Raw genomic sequence first — 12,981 nt, 5'->3', positions numbered from 1 at the left:
AAATGGGAGGAATGGTTTGAATCTACATATCTGTCAGCAGGTTCTATGCGGGGAACAGAGAGATGGTTGGATCTTGTCTTGACACTTTCTGGAGCTGTTCCATATTCTGAGCGTTCTCGTTCTCCAGCCTCCCCTTCAACCCTGTGAGTACCTCCATAGCCTTTGATTCATTCCTCTTTTGCTTCAATTGGTCAGAGTTTTGTTGTTTGCAACTACAAAACTGTAATTGGAGAAGCCCCTTCACCGATCCCCTTGCCTCAAGAACACCCTGCACATTTTGCCAAACTGCAAGTAGGACGATAACATGCCCATACCTGAAAGGTTTCAAAGTCTGTTTCCTGCGGAGAAAGCTCATGCTCCTTAGTATGGCAGAGAAGCCTCCCCCTTCCCTTACCACGAGGTGGTGCTACTTCCTACTAAAAAATCATCTTTCTCCCAGATCTTCGCCCTCTTATCACAGTTCACCTCACAAGTACCTCACCATTCTGAACTTAGGGCAAGAGTCACCTCCTGTATGAAACCTTTCTTGACCTGCTTCTCCCTAGAATTGACTACTCTCTACACAATTCTGTTTTCTTCTGCTTATTTGTGTCTCTATGACCCTAGTAACTGAACTTTCTTTGAAGGTGAGCATTATATCACACCCACCTTTGTATTCCAAGAATAGATTTTTCATTTTGTATTTGTGGAATGGATGGATAATGAACAAGTGTTGCAATCATTAAGGCATACTCACACATGTAAGTCTGGCCCCTGTCCTTCTAAATGCCTGGGACAGGGCATGGACCTGGCTTGTAATCAGGGAAAGGATCGTGATGATAGAAAGAGAGTGTAGTGACTTGTTTATAAAGATGGCTGCAACTATTCCTCCCCTCCTGTGCACATGCACCCTGGCACTGTGACTTTACTGCTGCTCCTCCAGTGAAAAAGTGGGTGTAATTTTCCTCCCGTTGAATCTGGCCCTGTGTGATGGTTTGACTATGTCCCCCAAAGTTCATATGTTGGAAATGCAATCCTTAATGCAGCAGTGTTGGAAGATGGGGCTTAATAAGAAGTGATCAGGTCATGAGGACTCCACCCTCATGACTGAATTAATGTCATTGTTGCAGGAGTGGATTAATTATTTTGAGCATGGCTCCGCTATCTGGAGAGTGGCTTTGTTGTAAAAGCAAGTTTGGCTCCCTTTTTCTTACTCTCTCTCCTAGGTGCGCTCTTGTCCGTCTGGCTTCTGCCATAGGATGATGCGGCAAGAAGGCCCTTGCCAGATGCAGGGCCTTTGGACTTCTCAGCCTCCAAAAGTATAAGAAATACATTTCTTTTCTTTATAAATTACCCAGTCGGTAGTATTCTGTTATAATAGTGGTAAATGCACTAAGATACCATGTGACTTACTTAACCAAATGAATGTGTTTGAAGTGATATTGCGAGACTTCTGAATCTCAGCCTCAAAAAGTCTTAGGGTTTCTGCAATTGCCCTTTTGGATTGCTGACCTGAGACCACCATGGAAAGCAATTCTGCCCAGCATGCTGGAGCATGAGAATGAAGGTACTGCAGTGAGCAGCCAGCACCAATTTCCAGGCATGTGAACCAGGCCATCTTCTAGCATCTCTCCCTGAGACAAGCTGCCAGATGGCTGCATCCATGTGAATGGCCTCTAGAGACAGCAGCAGAAGTGCTGCCCAGATGCTCCAGCCCAAATTGTTGGCCCAGAGTTGTGAGCAAATAAATGGTGATTGTGTTAAGCTGCGAAGTTTTAGGTGGTTTGTTATGCAGGGGTAGAGAACAGATACAGAGATATTGGTAATCAGTTAACATAAAGAACAGGGGTGCATTGTCCCCTGAATGTCCTCTATTCCTCAATAGTTGTGACAATTTGCCTCCAGCGACCATTTAAGATGTTGACCATTGTGGCAAATGGTCACAGTTTACCTCAGGCTCTTTGCTGCCTGGGTTAGTGTGCTTGGGCTGCCATAACAAACTGCCACAGGCTTAAATAACAGAAATTAATTTTTCCATAGTTCTGGAGGTTGCAGGTCTGAGATCCAGATGTCAGTCAAGTTGGCTTCTTCTAAGACCTCTCTCCTTGGCTTGTAGATGTCTGTCTTCTGCCAGAGTCTTCACATGGTCCTTTCTCTGTGTCATTTGGTATCCTAGTCTCTTCTTATAAGGACACCAGTCATACTGTATTAGGTCCCAGCCATATGAACTCAACTTACCTTCATTACCTTTTAACAGATGCTGCCTCCAAATATAATCATACTCCGAGGTACCAGGGGTTAGAATTTCAACAAATAAAATTTGGGGGGGGGGGGATATAATTCTGTCTAATCACTGCTTAAAGTTTAAGCACTAGCTTATTTTACCATCGACTCCTTGCCTACTGGTAGTTGAAGAAGCGATAGTAATGTGCTTGGACTGACCAAAAATTTAGTAGCCAGGAATCATTCTGAGAAATATCCTTCCAGGTCTGCAAAAACCATAAAGCAATTTAGGGAGTTGAGGTCCATATGTCACCTTCCTATCCAAGTACCATGCCTTTTCTGGTTGTTTACTGGGGCTGTCTGGACATTTTCTGGAGGCACACTGCAAAAGGCAAGTAGGGGCAGCCTAAGGTGGGAGTTTGGCAATCCGTAGAGGCTGCTGCAAGCTGAGACCACCTCTGCAGATGCTGTCGGGTTCCTACCGTGGGAGATATCCTCTTGCTAAGAGTAACACATTTCCTTGAGTAAGTGACAGGGTGGGAATATAGCTTTCACCAGACTCTCAAATAGAAAAACAAACTCACATGATTTGGAGACAAGGAATGTGCTTAAAATCTGGTAATTAAATCTGGTCCCTTAGCAGCCAGCCCACAAATGCAGACAGTGAAGGCAGAGGTCAGTGGAGGCGGCAAGATGGACACACAGATGTATGTCTTTGGATATTTACCTTGATTAATGGATACACATACAGCAAAGGAGGAATTTGGTTAATAGAATTATCTAGATATCTGAAGGGTAATCAGTTAGTATTTACTGAATGTTTGCTGCCTGTGAAGCCCCGTATTATGGGTTGTGAAGAAAGATGCCAATCTGAACTCTTGCTGTTTAAATAATTTGAGATTCTTGAGTCAATGTTTCTGCCTAATTAAGTCTAAGTTAGCTTGCAAGACTGAACCTGATGACTGGCTTCTAGACAGCCTCAGGGTGCTAATTCTTATTCCTAGTGATTATCGGTACAGGGCTGGAGCTGGCTGTGGAAAGCTGATTGGGCTGCGAGTCAATGGATCCTATCCATTCTTTCATCTATTTACACAAGAAGCATTCATTGAAGATCTCATTATGGATGCCAGACCTGTGTTATGCACCCTGAGATCTGCAGAGAATATGGAATCAGGGCTGCTGTGTCAGAGAGCTTAATCCCAGTAGGTTCTTTAGAGACTCAACCTAGAAGTTGCTCATTTGAGTAAATTCTTAAAAATAATAGCTCATGTCCTGTTACTTGTATTACTCTAAAAACGGACTTCAACTTACTAGAAGGATTCATATAAGTTAATACCAGGTAGGTTACATGAAATTTTATGTTATGTGTTCACTTGAATCATACATGTTTCATTGCATAATTATATGTAATGATCATTCTCATTAATCAAGGCATTGCTGCTTCATGCCTATCTTTGCTTACATGTACATACAGGCACAATGACATAGAAATTTACCTGTATAAACATGTCTGTATAAGAAAAGAGAAACTTCATATACTGCCATTCCTAACAGAGAGTCCACAGGGGCAGCTGCTAGCATGAGATTTTGGAGAGGGGGCCCAGTCTAAGATTCACGGTGGGTGATCAGCTGCAGGTACTGGCATTCACTGGGAGAACAGGTTTTGGTGCTGAAAGCACAACCAAGGGCTAGCACGAGGAGGGAGCAGGATGCAGATGAGGTGACAAAACAGAAAAAAGTCTAAAATACTTGGGGCATTCAAGAAGGCCAGAATGATTCTACGTCTACCAGGTGGTGCCTCTGTGGGAGGCCGCCTGCTGTAAAGAGTTTTCATCTGGAAGCTAGAAGGACTTTGTTCTGAATGCAGAACTTCTGACTCTTCTGCATATGAGTTACCTCCCTCTCTCACTTATGGGGTAGCTTAAAGAAAATAACATACGTGAAGCACTTATTATAACTTAGAAAACTTTCAACAAATGTTGGTTCCTTTCCTTTTCTGGCTTGAAGCCACTTTTGGTGTCTTAAAGGTGTCAGCCAGTAACAGGAAAAACACAGACAGATCATGCAGTGTCCCCAGAAATGTACATCCTAGTTGAATGAAAGTTGAGAAATTTTTCTCTTTTCCACCACTTTCAGAGCTATTTTACTTCCCAGGGAGCATAACAAATATCTGGGGAGAATTGAATTCCACAACTCTCTGATCTTAAAGTCGACAGAACTAGGCACATTTTCTTAGAAGGTTGAGGTGCCTGTAGACGGCAAGTGAAGCATATAAATACTGACACATGCAAGAAAATTGTACGGTGAAAAGAAACTCTTCAGGCGGAATATTGATCATGACAGCACAGAGCTTCTATAGGGTCATGTTTCTCGGCTGTTGTTAGGGCATGGCAAGCATGATCATTGGGTCTGAGTGAGCTGAGGAGAAACTTTAAGGGCAGAAAAATGATGTAGCTAAGTCCTATAAAGCATTAAGTGTGTGCCAGACATTCTTTCTTCTAAACACTTTTACATATTAACTCATTTAATTCTCAGAAAAGTGCTCTGGTGGGTACTATTACAGCTGGGAGAGGGGCACAGAGAAGAAAAGCAGACTGTCAGAGTCACACAGCTAGTGAATGTCGGAGCCGTGACTGAAACACAGGCGGCCTCCAAGCCAGTGCTCAAGAACATGATGCTATGGTTCCCATTATAATTTGACAAAGAAGTTTGAGACATTTGAAAATTTAATGCCAGAAGGATAAAAGATCTAAATGTGAACAGCAGAACTATAATTCTTCTGGAAGTGAGTATGAAACGATATCTTTATGTGCTTGGAGCAGGGAAATATTTATTAAATAAGACCATGAAAGCACTAACTCTAAAGAAGAGACAGATAAATTCAACTCTTTGAAAACTAAGAATTTCTGTTCAACAAAACACACCAACAAGAAAGTGAAAAGACCAACCATGGGGTTGGGAATGGTATTTCCAACAGTTATCATTACAAGAGACCAGTGCCCAGCATACGTGTACAACTCCTTCACCAAGTAAGAAAAAGGCAAACAATACGAAAGAAATACTGGCAAAGGAATCTAATACATTCATCACAAAATGAAAATATAAATGGCCAAGAAATATGTGAGAATGTGTTTAACTTCATTAGTCATTGAGGAAATGCAAAATAAAACCGCCAAGGAATATGGCTAAAATTAAACACTCTGAAATACCCTGTGTTGGTGAGGATGCAGAAGAGTGGAAATGCTCAGTAACACTGGTAGAAACATAAGATGGTGCAAACGCTGCAGAAAACTCAGTTGAAGATTTTCACACTTTATGAAGGACACCCCAGGGCATCCTTTGCTGAGTCTATGCCTAGAAAAATATATGTACAAGTGGACACATGGAAAAAACAATGTTCCTAGCAGCTGTGTTCATAATTGCCCCAAACTGGATGCAGCATAAGTGCCTATAAACAGAGAAGTGGAAAAATAAATTGTACTGCACGCATACAACAAAATACTATCCAGCAGTGAAAAGGAATGAACCATAGCTACACACAGTGACATGCATGGATTTTACAAACATTAATGAATGTGAATGATTCACATAAGAAAGGCATTGCTTCTGCCATTGCCTATACCAGACCCCGCCCCCTCCTACCACCACATTCCTTACTACTGGGGAGGGGCAAGAAGCAGCCTCTGGTCCTCACCAATCATAAAGTGGGTGAGGTTCAACGATTTCCCTGGGGCTGGGCATGGTGACTCACACCTGTAATCCCAGCATTTTCAGAGCCTGAGGTGGGAGGATCTCTTGAGCCTGGAATTCAAGGTTACGGTGAGCTGTAATCATGCCACTGCACTCCAGCCTGAGTGACAGAATGAGACTGTCTCTAAAAAAATAAATAAATAAATAAATAAAATCTATATTTTATTTATCTATCTAAATCTATCTAAAAATCATCCAAGGTCATGGGCCTGGTCTGTTCTCTCTGAATTGCATAAACCAAATGGTTATGAAGATGCTCTCAAAAGTAGCATGTATATTTAAAAGGAGTTTTCTGGAGAAAGTGAAGAAAGTGCCACAGTGGGCCACTGGGGATAGACTTGGGGACAAGCTTTCATTTGCAGCAGAAAGAATGGCTTGCTCATTGTGAGACCGTATGACCTAGAAGCTCTTCTGCAGTCTACTGATAAACTCTGATACAGGGTTCTAACAGGTACAACTTAAGATATTTCCTCTGGCTTGGAATTCAGAAGAAACACACATGAATGGTTCTAACATGGCAGAGAGTGACTGAACTTTCAGAGGAGTCGATGTTCTTGGAGCAGATAATTTCCCAATTGGTCCAGTTTTCCCTGGAGTTGCAGGAGAGGACAGCAAGGATGATGTGAAGGGCTGATTTTTTCATAGTTAACCCTCAGCATATCCTATATTTTCAAACTTATAAGAAGAAAGGCCCTGGGCTAGATAGGTCTCAGGAGCTCAGGGTTCTAGACCTGTCTCTGACATTTTATAAACTTTGGAACTCAATTTCTTTCTCTGTATAATGAGAGATTTAAACAGAATGATTGCTAAGTCAATGTTATTTCTGAACTACACTCCCCTTTCTACACATTTCAGTGAACATAATTCAAGCCAGCATATAGCTTTTACAACTTTCAATTCATTTAGTTGCCACCAATTCCCCTCCTATGGATGGAATACCTGTATCTTTTATTGGTTGAGAATCCCCTAGACACCTGCTGGGTGCTTGATTTGGGTTGGACAATCCCTATGTGGTGATACTTGTTCGATGCATTTTTGAATCAGTCACTCAAACTCTATCCAGTTGTGTGACCTTAGGGTGCAGTCTGAAGAGGGCTGTCCCACATACTTAGGTCCTGGACCAGTCACATGGAACAGAGAGGTTTTTGTGGGGCTTTCCTCATTTTGACTGTATTTCTAATATCAAGGGGACACAGGTCTGGCCTAAGGCCAATGTGGCTGAAATGTTATTCATGTGTTGTGACTTAGTCCCCCCATGCCTAAGGCAGATATTGCTAATCCTTCATAGTACAACACTCTAATTGGCCACAGTTGGCACCCAAGATGGGATCAATTTATCATCTTTGAGAAGGAGGAAGGTATATACATTTAACTCAGTGTAACCTTGTTTAGCCCCAAAATGCATGGCATGCGAGGATCCATAGCTGTTTGCTTGACTCTGAATTCCCAGGACTTGCTTTTTCAGGGCCTCTTCTGCTTCTACTTTTGTGACATGTGCTTTTCCTGTTATACTTAGTATTCACCTTTAATGTCAAATTTTCCCTAATAAATACACATCATGGTTAGGAAAGGCTTTTGCTGTCTCTTGGGATCCCTCTCTCTGAATTCTCCACCCATCTCCTGGCCATCTCTTCTCCAGGAGTGAACAGATTGCTCTTTCCCTTTCCTTCATGGCATGACAGCTTATTGAAAACTTCCTTTGTGCCAGGTACTAGTTTTAATTCTTTGCAAGTACTATTTCATTTAATCTTTACACAACCTCTGAAAGATCTATTTTCATTATCCTCATTTTGCAGATAAGAAAACTGAGGTATAGTGGCGGGTGCCTGTAGTCCCAGCTACTCGGGAGGCTGAGGCAGGAGAATGGCGTAAACCCGGGAGGCCGAGCTTGCAGTGAGCTGAGATCCGGCCACTGCACTCCAGCCTGGGTGACAGAGCCAGACTCCGTCTCAAAAAAAAAAAAAAAAAAAAAAAGAAAACCGAGGTATAGAAGAGTTAAGTAACTTGTCTAATGTCACACAGCTAACAAGCAGCAGAGTTGGGATTCAAACATACACAGCCGTGTTTCAGAGCCCATGATCTCAGCCCCCACATTGTACTGTCTCTTACTAAAGCATTTCTTCTAGACAAATGCAGGATTCTTCCTAAGAGGAACTTTGGTGAACAAAAACTTCTTCATCTCTTTCTGTAAATATGCATATTTTAAAATTTTGCCTTGGATAGCCAACATTGCAAATACTCAACATTGAAAATACTGTTTTATTGATTCTAAGACACAATAGAAGGGAAGGTATACCATTATTTTATGTATTAAACTATGATGACAGAATAATGGTAGTCTACCATAACTCATAACTTGGTTACATTGTTTCAAAATTTCTTAAACAAATTCTAAAAGCCTAGGCAATTCCTCCTGCCTTCAATTTCAGTAACAAAATATTACATGCTTCATCCACTTGTAGACAGCTTTCTTTCTTAGGTCCTGGAAAGGGCTTGCTTGTTATTTTCTAAGAAAATGTGAAATTTCAGTCGTTCCTTCAATGTCAAGCATTTGTTTTGCTAATATCTTATTGACACCTCACTGCTCTATTTTTCTCCCTTTCTGAAAACACAATAAGCATTTCATTTTAATGCTGAATCACTGTATATTTTGGAGACCTTTTTTCCTTTTTATTTTAGAAATGTTTAAACATATAAAAGAGTGGAAAGTATAAAATAATAAACTCTGTGAATCCATTACCTAACTTCAACAACTACTGACATTTTTCTGGTTTGAAGACATCTTACATAACTAAACTCAGTACATGAGTAAAGAAAATGGGACTATCTCTGTGCGTGTTGGGGCCTGTGGGCAATGACAATTTTGCTGTAACTATTCTCTGGCTAGGAGGGACTGGGGGCCACCATTACTACAAGGACCACTCCAATTTCAGAGATATTAAAATGCGACAAAAATGTGCATCTTACAATTGAAGACATGCAGAAGCAGTGAGGCTAGGCTGTTTTAATTATGAATTTGTATCTAATGGGTCAGAATTTTCCTTAATACTTTGTGACTTTTAAAATATTTATTTTACTGTTTGTCCTTTCAGCCCTCTCTACCACCAAAACACAAAGAGAGAAGACCATTTCCATGTTTCTTCACCTAGACTTTGGACTTTATGGTCAGATAGGTGTTTAGCACTCCACTGATTACTTTGGTGAGGTCTTGGTGGAGATAGTCCAGTACCTGTTTTTCCCCAGCTAAGAATGCAACCTTGTCCCTGGGGCATTGGGCCACTCACATGCTCCTGGCAATGTATGCGCAGCTCATATCTGGCTTGCTGTAGGCTTTTGGGTCGCATCCAGGACATGTGCTTCTGTAAACAACAGGGATGCTCACTGTTTGCAGATTTAGTATCTGAACAAGGTACTGAATCCCCTGTACCCTCTCTTGCCCTGATGAACTTGTCACTTGGACTCAAGGACTTCCCTCTCACTTGCGTTTTTTCTGGGGTCACTATTACCTCTCCTGTCAAAATGTCTTCTTGGATTGGTATTCTGTTGACAGATATCCTAGGTCTGGAAACAGACACCCAAATCTGTGAATTCTCATGTTAAGGAACTTGTTCTAGGCTTGCAATGCTGAGCATTCTGAGCTGAGTGCCAGAGCCCGGAGAGGACAGTTTGGCCAAGGGATGCCCTCTCCCAGTTCTGACCCAATGGTGTTACCACGTATGGGAAGAACAACATTGGCAGGAAGCAGTCTGGGCATTGGCAGAAACCTCACGAGGAGGACAGTCAGGAGAACTGAGCCATAATGTCAGAGGGAGTTGTGATAGTGGGAAAGACCCTAATGGGATGTCAGGGAACCGAAGTTGAGATCTTAGCCTTGTTGACTGTTAGCTGTTGAAGCCATCGCAATGACACACACGTACCCAATGGGCCTTGCCATTTCCATGCATTCTGACCAACCTCCACTAGCCAGCCTCTGCTTCCTTTTGTCTGCAGGCTTTTTCTTTTCTTTCTTTTTATTTTTTTAAAGAGCCACGAAGTCCACTCTGCTCACATCCTGCCCCAGCAGCCTCAACCAAGGACTCTGCAGGACGGGCATGCAAACACCCCAGCTCCCTCATTCCACGGGCAGGATAACTTCAAGCCCTGCATTGTACTCCATTTCCAGAATTTCCTCAGGCAATTAACTTTCAGTTGTCCCCAGAGGTAGCAAGACTGATAAATCATTTTACTGGCTACCTTCTCTTCCTGGGTTCACTTTTCCACTCTTCTGACAGTTTTTCTTGCCTGTCTTAAATACACTACCTGTATTTGATTGCTTGTTTCAAGGTCTAGGGACACTTAAACTAAGACAATAGGTAAGTGGGTCATTTAATTTTTTAGGCCACAGGTTTTTCACCTGTTAAGTGATAGAAAAGCTGAGAAGATAGAAAAGCTGCTAGAGTTTCATGAGCTCAGGACAGACTTGTGAGTAGGCAAGGCAAGTTTCACTATCCTTAATTTTTCAGATGAGGAACCAGAGGCCCAGAGAGGTTTTCTGGATTGTTCATGGCCCCTCCCACTGATAACTGGCCAAACTGGGATGGAACACAGACCTTTGAACCCTGAAACCAGTCAGCTTCCATCCCTGTGTTTCTTGGTCTCTACTGTTTCCAAGAGTAGTTCTTATATTTCTCAGAATGCAAGAAAGAAGAGTCCAGTGTCAGAGACAGATTCTGTTATCTGGGTTTTGTTCTCTGGACTGTGGTCAGTCTTGGCTGGAGGAGGTACTCCTGGCCTCTCTGGTACCCTGGATAGGCTCAAAACCTCCTGCACAGATCATCTTCTGGGGCTGAGTTCTCAGGGCCACAGAACCTTAAGGAATGTATTCATATCTCACATCCCACCTTCTGGCAGATCCCTGCAGTCCTCTAATGGGCTTTGGTCAATCAATCCCAGGGCCATGGTTGAGAAATTTTTGATGGATAGACTGTGGTGCTCCAATTGAGGGAGTCCCTACCCAGTAATATCTATACCTATTCACTGCAGCAGTGCCTGAAACTCTCACAACACTGTGGAATTCAGGTTGAGTCAACAGAACCCTTGTCAAAGTAGCAGTGTTGCCAGGGAGGGGTAACACAGGAGTGACTTTCAATCTTCATTTGATGCCTTAGCACACATGCAGAGCATCCTGACTCTCAGAGTGGAAGGTACTTCCTAGGAAGTCAAATGATCAGGTTAAAGTCGATCAGTTGCCCAGAGAGAAATTGAGGGAGAAGAACACAAGTAGGGATAGGTATGTTTTGAAGGGGTAGAAAGAGTCAGGGAAGCCAAAGTATGAGGTTCTGCTCATGTGGGCAACAGAGAAGAGTTGCCTTGTTTAGCAAAAGGGTAGAGAATGAGGGCCCTGGGCATTAGGGGTTGGGAAACAGGGGGCACCTGGGGTAAGGGTAAAAAATATGTAAGGGTCACCAAAGGTTATCCTTCACAGTTTTGCTTCAGATCATCCCTTACCTTGATCTGCCCTGACCACATTTGTCCATCCATTTTGCAAGTGTGACACCCCAATTTTTCATCTTTTTTTTTTTTTTTTTTTTTTTTTTCTTAATGCTTACAGGCAATTGTATTCAGTTCCTTTCCATGTAGCACACAATAAGGTAATCCATGTGCTTATTTCTTTTCCAAATCAACAGTTCCGGACAACCTTTCAGGATCCACTCATCCTCCATAGTCAGCCATCTTGCAATGTGTTCTCCTAAGTGTCTTGCATGGAGGTAGAAGAACCTTCTTGCTGACCTACAGACTGACCAAGTAGGGGGTGTACTGGAAGGAGAGCTAAGGACTATTGTCTCTTCTGCCACCATCAAGCTTATGGTGCCACATTAACTTGTACCAACAGATGCTTATAGAAGCCACTTGGATTTGCCACAGCAGGGAGGAAGGCATGGGAGAAGAGGAGGAGGGACTCAGTGTCCTATGATGGAGTATAGAGGCTGCTGGCTGGAAAAAACCAGGAACAATGAAAATGAGGTTATCTTCCTCAGGATGCCATGCCAAGCAGAAAGCCACCGAAAAATCCCCCAGTCACTAGAAGATTCTTCTTCACAAATGACACCACCTCTTCAGCTTTGCTCCTGACCTCGGTAGGTATCTGATTGCTTTTATGGATCTTCAGCTGCTCTTTGGCTTTCTTCATGTCCTTCTCCACCCGTTGCCAATCAACTTTGAAGTACCCAGAATGGTTTGCAAGTTGAAGGAGAAAAAATCCACCTCCCACAGCTGTTGCAGCCAACTTTCCAACCTTCTGGAATATGAAACCCGTGCACCATCCAGTGACACCTCCAATGAACAGCTGGGTTGCCACGCTATACTTTTCGGCTGAAAGTCCACATTCTGGCCCGAACAGCTTACGCCACCATGGCTGCTGCTTAGCAAATTCTGCAAGGTCCACTGACTCAATATCTCCCTCAAAGTTTCCTTCACTGGACACGGCCATTTTGGTGAGCTAGTCTCACGAGGACACACGCAGGGGATCTGCACGGTATGCCGCGGAGTGGCACGCTGTTGTGACCACCACCTGGCTTCCTGCACGTGGGGTAGATGTTTCCACTTGGCTTCCTGCACGTGGGGCAGATGTTTCCATTCCCACCATGGCCACGGAAGAGGGCGGGCCTGGCGCGCTGCGACCGCTTCCTGTCTCTGCAAGTGGCTGCGCCACAAAGTTCAGCGGGGCGGCGTCACAAGCCCCGCAGCCCCGCCCAACAGATGCCATCCTTTTTTTTTTTTTTTTTTTTTTTTAAAGCAGTGTGGAATGGTGGAAAGAGCAACGAATGGACCACATGTCCAAGGATAAGACCTGAGTCTCTGTTTTCTCATCTATAGAATAAGAAAAATACAGTATTATTGTGAGTATCCAATAAAATTATGTGTGTGAACTATTTTGTAAATTGCAAAACTCCTAGGCAAATGTCCAGGTGAATTATCTTGGAAAACACTTCCCTTCACACTGTCAACAGTCCCCCCGTTTGAGACTCAGTCAAAGATTTTTGTAGTATA

General features: G+C 42.9%; 1 pseudogene; it reads right to left on the bottom strand.

Moving 5' to 3' along the window:
- Window positions 1-11,965: 11,965 nt before the first annotated feature.
- LOC111551148 lies at window positions 11,966-12,436 on the bottom strand (annotated as a pseudogene).
- Window positions 12,437-12,981: the final 545 nt, after the last annotated feature.

This window comes from Piliocolobus tephrosceles, chromosome 15 (assembly GCF_002776525.5).
Source record: "Piliocolobus tephrosceles isolate RC106 chromosome 15, ASM277652v3, whole genome shotgun sequence".
Classification (NCBI taxonomy): Eukaryota; Metazoa; Chordata; class Mammalia; order Primates; family Cercopithecidae; genus Piliocolobus; species Piliocolobus tephrosceles.
The sequence above is the reverse complement of the archived record's forward strand: the minus strand, read 5'-3'. Positions and strand labels throughout refer to the sequence as shown.